Here is a 9,703-nt window from a genome sequence, read left to right as displayed (position 1 = left end):
AACGTTGCTTATTGACGACAAGAGATTGCCGCGGAAGAGCCTGTTGTCCGTATATTTATACATTTCCAAAATCACATTGTAGTGACGTATACAGAACACAATAAATTATATAATGTAAACAACTACCTGAGAAACAGCAGATACAGCAGAGAAATTAATTATAGGCTATTACTTTTGTATCGTTTATTGCATTTATGGAGGGAGTGGTGCATGCTGGGTAATGGCACAGCTAGCGACTGGGTGACTTTATTCACCCGCTTCGGCTGTTATCAGTCCATACAATGGGCGTTATTAGCACAAATCAGTCCCATAGATATGGGCCATCTCCTGCTAGATTGTTCAGAAGGTTGTTATCATCCATCCAGATGGAGGATCACTAACAGGAGCGTGGAAGACTCCAGAATCCACTCTGGCTGGAATCCGGTGAATACAGCAGTACAGGTAAGACCATTTAAACGGACAGCATTTATAGAATGACTATTAAAAGTCAGCAAGTGTCAATAATGTTAATGTGGTTATGTTAGTAATACACCGAGTGCTAATATAACAGCTTTAAGATGCATTTGTAGATATTATTACGTGTTTTACCGTCTTTATGGTGCTAGCTTAAAGTTACGGTGTAAACGTTAGCTTATATTGGAGGAAAGCTGTTACTGGTTAAACGATGTTAGCACAGAAATATTAGCTTCTGTCATGACTGATGAAGTTACTAGTTAATAAAGTTTCCAGTAAAGTGATTAATCGCAGCCACAGATTGACAGCAAATATCTCGATTAGCTTCAATGCATCTATAATAAATATGTGCAAGTTTCAGTGCTTCGTTTAAACTGTATGATACTTATACTGACCCAGGGTCAGTGTAAAATACAATCCCAGCTGTGTGAACAAAGCCTGGCTCCTTTAATCCTGCATGACAAACCTCAGGATGCAGGTTATTATTACTCTTTCCTGCTGGCACACCTGAGAGTCAGCTAGAAACTTACAGTGACGTGGACATCATGCAAAGACTGCCAGACTCTGTAATGCTGTAAATGATCAGTGACTCAGGTTAACACTAAACTTTAAACAGTACCTCTGTGTCTCTGTGTGCTGAACATCTAGGGTTGAGTCAGGCTGCATTGACTGTGGGACTTTAATGTGTTAAAAGCAGGTTGAAGACGGCTCAGAAACATTTGAAGATTAAAATTTAGCATTATGGCTGCTGGTGGTTTGTAAAGCCTCTACTCAGCTGTATTTTTGTTACTAATTTATGTTTGTTGTTGTTTAACACAGATTTCAGAAGAGCAAAGATGCTTAATAGTTTAACTAGATTGGAAATCAAAAAAGTCCAGATTCTTCTTCCACAGAAGTTTCATTTGTCAGTGTGGGACTGCTGAGTCACCTGAAGAACTCATTTCATTCATTCTCCACATGATGTTCATTTACAGAAATGTTTCACAGGAACTGATTCCTCCCAAAGGGTGAACTAGTGTGTTTCCATAGATTACCTCTGTATGAATGTACTTCTTAAATGAAGGCAAGTGTTTGTCCTTTTTTGTTCCTCAGGTACAGTACGTGATATTAAGGGCAGGCGGTCATCACTGGGGGAAGACAAGAAGCAGACGTACTTCCAAGAGGGAGCTGCAGTGAGGACACAGCCAGGTCACTGAGGTCAGAGGTCAGAATCTGAAACAGCTCAGGTTTATATTTTAGGGGTTATAAAAAAATCAAAATGTATTTATAAAGAAACCTTTAAATAATAGTCATAATTATGATTATTATAAGAAATATCAAACATTTAAGTGGATTTTCTGTTACACATATTGTCTTAGCCCTGCGATAAACTGGCAGCCTGTCCTGCCTTTGTCCTGTATCAGCTGGGATAGGCTTCATCCTCCCGCAACCTTGAATTGGATACATTGTATTCCAATTATGTAATCTCATCATTTACAAACTCAAGGTATCTAATCAAAATATAAGTAATAATTATAAAATGGGAAAGCAGAAATAAGTATGACATGAATGTAAATGTGTGAGCTGACATAGAGGACAGCTACATGCAGTCTGAAAAACCTTTGTTGTCAAGTTTGCAGGTATATCAGCACGAGACATTCTTACATAGAAGAGACGTTAAAGTCTCTAACTCAGTGAAGCATTATTGGTCCAGTCTGTTTGGATAAATATAGTAAGTTGATGTATGTCCATTTATTGACACATTTTCTTAAGTGCTTATCCAGTTCAGGATCACAGTGGAGCTGCAGCTGGATATGTTCAGTAAATAAACCTTACAAAAGTCAACAATAAACCTGCATCCATGTACGTTGTTGTCCACAGGATGAGAAAATCAAGCTGGAAGACTGTGGAACATGTTAATAAATGTTTGTGTTTATCCCTGTGTCTTTCACAGGAGGCGCTGGAAGGTTTCCCTAATAGTTCCTGGTGAATCAAAGCAGAACCATAAAGGTTGCTGGACTGCATGATGGCCTTACCCCTGAGCAGTCATCCTGTTAAAGGAGGAACCAGTTAGAAGCTGTTTTCAAAGTAGCTTAGCAGATTTCATCTCAAGTAAGCGATTAACTGTTTGTTCATCTGTTCTGCCACTTAAAGAGCATTTAAGGACGTCTTTTGAGTGTCCAGTTGAATTAATTCTACTGGCTCTCATGGTCATTTGTGATTATGGACATATTTTTCATGTTCATCCAGCTATTTAGTAAATTCTATCTATTTAGTAATATCTGTCAGCTATACACTGTAATATAAATATAAAAATATCTAAATATCTCCTGCCCTTTATATTTTAATGATGTAAGTCTGTTATCGTGTTACATTAGCATTCCTCACATATCAATGAGATGCTGTACAGTACAATCCTACTGACAGCAGAGGGATAACGACGGCTATTCAACATTGTTACACGACACATTCAAGCTGCATGATGCAGACAAAGTGACTAAATAATCTTTTTTGTGGTCTATTGTCTTCAAACCAGCAGACAAAGCCGATGGCAGAAGATGTTTGGAGAAGAACTTCAGGCCGTGTACTGAAAAGGTATTTTTTTCTTGTTATCAAAAGACATTTGGAGTGACGGCTTCTACAACTGGTTGCGCTAAAGTAAAGCTTACAGTCTAAGAAATCACAGTGTTGATATTCAGCACAAAGAGAAAAGCTCACTTGTTTGAATTTATTTACAATCATAGTTTTTATAAATTCTGACTGTAAACAGCTTTTACAGCTTTGATATTGTTTGACACTCGATATCAGGTGATGGGATTTAATTTAAAGGTTTCTGTGTCCCTATGAGCCATTTACACTGACCAGTGTTTCACTTTAACTGTAACACATTCATTATTTAGTTCCATCAGAGAAATAACTGAATGTAAAAATGGCAGCCCTCAGGCCAGGTTTATAGAGATATATGCATGCATTATGAAATTTATGTATCCCAGATAATTGTTATACATCTAGTCATGGCAGACCCACCCCTTCCTCCCAAGTTAACTGCAACCCAAAAGAACTAGTGGTATTTACACACTCACAACCAGTGGGGTAAAAAGAGCCACCAAAAAGCTGTCAGCCACAGATGTGCTATAAGAGTTAGAAACTCTACTTATGGAGAAACTTTCTAAGTCTAACAGAGGACAGGTACTCCTGCCCAAATAACATGATATAACCCCACATACAGCCCAGCCATAAAATGAACCAAGTCATTTAGTTAAAGACAGCATGGGACCAAATGCATGTAACCAGCCTGCACCAATCTGGCATTTCTTCCTCCTGAATTAAATGAATGAATGGATGAAAGTTAAATGACTACAAACCTAAAGCCACTAGTTCCCACACTGGAGCTCCCTGACACTGTGTGTTAACTGTATTTAGCTTGTATCAACAGTTGTAACAGGCTAAGCCACCTGAGACACTGCATTGAATGATTGTTCCTGTCTTAATGATTTCAGCTGACTGGTTTCAGCTCAGATGTTCTGCTTTTTCATTTCAGTAGATCAAAGCAGCTCGTGCTCCTTCTGCTTCCATTTTAGAAGAAGAAGAAGAAGGCGAAGGCTTCAGCGAAGTGGTGTTCATGGTCTCAGTGAACAGTCACGGTCACACACTGCATGTGGTTTTAAAAGCAACATGTCTGTTCACCACAACAATCGAGATGTGTAATATTAGTGCAGCTACAGTTTGTTCTTGAACATCAGTTCTGTTTTCTACTTTGATCACTTAGACCAAAAAAGTGTTGTTTTCAGATTCTTTCTTTTACATCTATAAACCACCTGTTCATTTTTTATTACAATTAGTTTCACGTGAATGTTAGTGTTTCCTTTATGATCTTTTAATGCTTACACTACACTGTACAAGTCTACATTAGAGACATTTCTGTTACCTGTTTCTGTTGACTCAGAGTTGTGAAATGTTCTTTTATTTGATACACAATATGAAGTTCATAATTTTCTTACAAATAAAACTCTAATGACAAACATGAACAGCTGTGCTTATTTCTGAGACATGAGTTTTTGAATGTGTTGATATTTAGACAGTGTGCATCTGTATGCTGAAACTGTAATGGTGAACCTGAGGTGATGGTCAACAGAAGGCAAATATATATCAATATAAAACAATATTGAAGTAATGTCTTTACCCTCTGCAGCGTGTGCACGCAATCACCTTATTCACTGTAGTAAACGTGCACCGCTAGCTCACGTGACTGTCTCCATAGTTACATCATATATTATTAGCTATGTAAACAGCTTCCAAAGATACCGTCATAGCTCTCTGCAGCTGTAACACTTTCACACTTTGCAAATCATTTCACGTGTTTGATAGTTATGAAGACAGAATATGTTTTTAAGGTCATGCTAGGCGGTTAATGGTGGTTGCTGTGGACTTGGGTGGACCGCGTCCGATTCCTGTTATTAGCTGTCCGCCGTAGGAAGGCTGCGTTCCATTTACAAGTAGTGACAGTCTGCCGCAACTCGAACTCAAACCCCGCTTTGTTCTTTAATTATAGGCCTTTTATAGCCGTCCATGACACGCACACACACACACATACACACACATAAAACACTTTGCCTCACAATGACAGTGCAACTTTACCTAACCTAACCTTTAAAGTATCTGATATAGGATAGAAAAATGAAGCAACCAGAGATTTAATGATGAAGACTCTGGGTTCTGTAGTTCACGTTTTACAGTCCTGAATGACTCTTTGTATATGATTTATTGAAGAGGAGTTTAGAATGCACTTTACATTTAGACTGTTGCTGTTTAATTTTTTACATTGTTACCGTGTTATGTCATGAATAAGGTTCACCTGCTGGGGGTTTGATGGATCAGCTGGACAATACAGTCAAAGACAGACTTCATTCATCATATGCAAGAATCCTAATTGGATTTTTGTTTTCACTCATATTTTTGAACCAAATATTGAAAACAATTCTGACAGACTGGATACCTGGTCAGGGTGTACATTACCTTTTACTCAAGCATCCCAGGACAGAGCCCTGCCCCACCATGAGCCTGGGTGGATACGTGGTTATAATATAAAAGGACCAATACTGAATATGAATATTTCATGAAAATCTAATTATAATACAAATTCCTAGGTGTTTGTTATATCCAGCAAGAGTAATATTGATTACATATGTCTGAATTGCTAACCCTAACCCTAGCTCAACAGACCACAATGCCCTGGACTGTCAGTATTATTACATGCTGTGAACATAAGTAGCTTTGATCACAGTTTATGTTGTAAAAGAAAAGGAATATTGAAAAAAAGATCAACATTGTGATATTATTTCTTCCAAACTGACCAGAAACATGCTTGTCAGACTCTCACAGCAAAGCATCAGACTCAGACTCAGGCCAATGATGTTTGTTAGATTGTCAGTTGTTTAGTGCTTCTGTACAGTTAGGGTCACCATCTCTATTTCAGAATAATTAATATGCGGAAAACACTAAAAGTTGATTGTCTTCCAATATTCTAGCATAATTAAAAAACTTTGACTTTGTAAGTACATATTGTTACAGTCCTAATTCCAATATAATTCTTCATAACTCCTGCTTTGAAATACTGAACTTTGAAATTTACTTGATGAAAGATAATTTACAGTGGCAGTCTGTCAGGATAATTCTGACTATAAGATCACTGTATTAATCTGAATCCTTCTGCAATGTGCTGTGAATGAACGCTGATGCAACTCACTGTGGGAAAGCTGTTAATAAAATTAATCTGTGACACATGCAACACATTCACAGAGGAAGAGGACACAAAGGGAGGACACGCAGAGGCTGTGTTAAAGTCAGAAATCCAAATCTTTATTAAAAAACAGGCGGTGGTTACAAACAGGAAGACAAGCAGTCCATCAAACAGTCTACAGGGTCAAACATACAGAGAATTCAAACAGCAGTAAAAAATAACTGGACACTGAAAAACTTAAAGCAATGTGTGACGCAATAAAAGGAAGCAGCGCAGTATATTCACTGAATTATCATCAATTACAACAGAGAAAAAGAGAAAAGGAGAAAAACGACGATTTCTAAGAAAATAAACCTTGATGGAAACATACAGAATGTAAACTGTGTGAGTTTGGTGAACTTTGTTAGTAACAAATGAGGTAAAAAAAAAAACAAAAAAAGAGATACAAAAACTCAGTATTCATTAATAATTAGAAAGCATCTAAACATTCTGGTCATGGATTTTTACAGTCTTAGTTCCGCTCGCTGTCATCATGATCATGATCAATGGCGAGGTCCTGAGGTGGGTGGGGCTGTCTCTGGTGATGTCACCATGAAGGAACAGCATCTGGCACGTGTTGGTGAAACATCCCAGTACACTGGTGTAGTTTCCTCTCCAGCTGTTTGACATTTGACACTTGAACATTAAGGGGAAGAAGAAGAAACAGTGTTAGGTCAGGTGACCACATGGTTTCTAAAGTAACTGACAGGAAGTAACCAGGCCGTTAGAAATGGATGGCATGTGTTTAGAGTTACTGTAGTTGGGTAACTCTACTTACCAAAAGCAGAAGCACACAGATGAACAAAGCTGCTGAATGTTGCAGGAACATGCTCATGTGTGGTGGTCATTCAGTGCTGCAGGTTAGACAGTCCAAGACTGATATCCTGCCCATCTGAGAGTTTGAAAACACACATGCAAAGATTTATTTTGTATTACAGTCAAAGTTGGATGTTCATTTTTGTCCTTTAAAAATGTTTGTGTATTTGAAAGCACTAACATTTAAGGATGACTTGGATCGTCTCCTTTAAAGGGGAGACAAGTGTATCCACTGATCCACGTCACTTTACCTGGATGATGACTCCTCTCTCTCTCACTCAGAAACACTCCTAATATAACCAAGCAAATAAATAATATTGAAGATTTACTTACATCATTACAAAAACAGCAAAAACATCTCCCTTTGATTCCGTTTCTACATTCCTGCTGAACATCAGGCAACAAATATCACAGTAAATCACAGTAAAATGTAAAGCACATATTTTCTTTGTCTAACCTCTGCAGAGCCCCTGTCAAGAAAAACATATCTGTAAGCATAAAACAAATATACATTTCATAACACGTCACCGGACAAACCTCGGTCAGGTGATTTCCTCTGTGCAGTGCAGACGAGCATCAGTCAGCAAGTCAAGGTGGTGAGATGGACTGGTGTCCTTTGTGACTCTGCTGGTTCTTCTGAGGAAACACCACCGTCTCTCCACACCGTCACCATCTGTGAGCACAAACTGCTGCTCTGCCAGCATGGACGAAATCACATATCACACACACAAGGGTGAAGAAACATTAGAGCTCAACTTTGGATACTTTAGATCTAAACAGATCAAACTAGCTCTTAGTTTCAACAATCAGTGAGCAGACAAACAATGATACCAAACTGATTCTGTATGAATACAATATGGTATTTTCAATACAGGTGTCAAATTAATTTATTAAAACTAATACAGATATATGTATATATTTTTTTGATAAATTAGTTTGCTAAATTATAAGAATATATATATATTTTTTTCATTTAACAATTGCAACTGAAAGAAATTAAATATTGAACAAAAATATATTATCACATTCTGAGCATGCTCAGCACGCTGACAGACTTGAAGTTGCTACAGATTTTAAGAAGTGATAATTATAGGGAAGAAACTTCTCTTTTTCATCCGTTTAATCAAACATTTGATGCCTCAGCTGTCTCAGTCCTATAGCGTTCTGCAACTACAACTAACCTGAGGCTTGGATTTGGCTGCAGGTGCCCCTGTACATCCTTCTCAGCAGCACACATGTGGGTACCATTTAATCACACTTCTTCCTGAGCTTTGCTTCATCACAAGACCAAAGGTGGCATCCCGTGTCACAGTCTTATCATCATCCAGAAGAAACATTTGAAGAAACATCATGGAGAAGAAACATTTACACGCCTCCTGGTTTTGTTTTCTGATCCTGCAAAAAGACTGAGGACAACAAAGCCCAGAGAACACGAGATACACAACATCCAACATTCAGACTCAACAGCCTCCATAAATGAAGAGCACCAGGTTGGTTCAGTTATAGTAGATATAAGCATACTTCACATTACTGGGTATGAATAATAATGAGGAGGCAAACTTTGAAGATGCAGAGCATGATGTCCCATCATCAGGCTGTAAACAAACATCCACCAGGCTTCTTTGTTGGCAAAATTGATGATTCTCCCATCAGGGATCAGTAGAGTGTATTAACCTGTGGTATAAGCAGCAGTCACTGAAATATTACTGTTTCAGATAAGAAATCTACCACATAAAAGCCAGGGTGGGAGGGATCTCTGCAAACTGACTTACCTCTGCAAGTGTGAAGCTCAACAAAAATCTGACTCTCCCATCACAGACAAACAAAAAACTCCAGCTGGGAGATAGAAAACGCTGTCTGGGTCCTGCTGGATGTTGCTGGTCAGAGTCCCACATTAGCAGAGTGCTTCTTGGTCCCACTGACCCATGTGGACAGTGACTGTGGAGAACTGTTCTGGAAAACAGAAAAGAGAATTAAAATAACAAAAAGCCAAACAGGATTTCCACAAAGACTCTCTTGGAATCAGCAATCAAAAAAATCACTGGTTCATATTTCAATTAAATATGAACAGGTTCCTTAAATGTACGCAGTTCAGATCTGATTTAATTTAATTTCCTTCACACAGCACATTTGTCCAGGCTGACAGGTAAACATAGAATTAATCTCAGGTAACATGACTCATAGTAGAGATTCAGTAAGAAAGATTGCCAGCTCTAATATTATTACCACACAATCCACGGACACACCAACAGCTCAGATTTCTAGAACTATTTAAACAAATGTCAGTCTATCCATTCATTTTCTTCTGAATATTCAATTCATGTTCACAGTGGGAGGGTGGGGGGGGGGTGTGTGTGTGGGGGGGGGGGGTGTCGTGGAATTTTTTAAATAAAGTCTGCAACACAGAAAGAGCTGTGATCAAGCTATTTATTACTGCGCACAGGAGAGCCAGCACACATCAAACATCACAGTTCACAGTCAGCTCTGCCACAGAAGTTGTGCTCCCACTCCTTTATGCATTCCAAGGAAGAAGGAGGAAGTTAAACTGATCACACCACACTTCACGCGCCTCGCTATGAAACCTAACGGATCAATGGTTATGCTGTTTTGTGCCCTTGGCCTTATCAGCACCTGTAAAGGGAGTTGTTTTCTCAAACTGCTGACGCTGAAGTAAGT

General features: G+C 38.5%; 2 long non-coding RNA genes across 4 annotated transcripts; one reads left to right on the top strand and one right to left on the bottom strand.

Moving 5' to 3' along the window:
• Positions 1-216: 216 nt before the first annotated feature.
• On the top strand, positions 217-2,518 carry LOC146369872 (uncharacterized). The gene is made up of 3 exons (XR_014797429.1): positions 217-441; positions 1,546-1,657; positions 2,387-2,518. It is a non-coding gene; the product is annotated as an uncharacterized LOC146369872 (long non-coding RNA).
• Positions 2,519-6,310: 3,792 nt separating this feature from the next.
• Positions 6,311-9,226, bottom strand: LOC146369871 (uncharacterized). Of its 3 annotated transcripts, XR_014797288.1 has the most exons (6): positions 8,800-9,226; positions 8,209-8,701; positions 7,565-7,716; positions 7,209-7,317; positions 6,990-7,103; positions 6,311-6,847 (listed from the first exon to the last, which is right to left on the bottom strand). It is a non-coding gene; the product is annotated as an uncharacterized LOC146369871 (long non-coding RNA). The 3 variants fall into 3 exon arrangements; XR_014797289.1 differs by having other exon boundaries at positions 6,990-7,317; positions 7,565-7,721; XR_014797287.1 differs by having other exon boundaries at positions 6,990-7,317.
• Positions 9,227-9,703: the final 477 nt, after the last annotated feature.

The sequence above is a fragment of the Perissodus microlepis genome, chromosome 17 (assembly GCF_051167445.1).
Source record: "Perissodus microlepis isolate ML-2025 ecotype Zambia chromosome 17, ASM5116744v1, whole genome shotgun sequence".
NCBI lineage: Eukaryota > Metazoa > Chordata > Actinopteri > Cichliformes > Cichlidae > Perissodus > Perissodus microlepis.
This window is presented reverse-complemented; position numbering and strand designations above follow the sequence as displayed.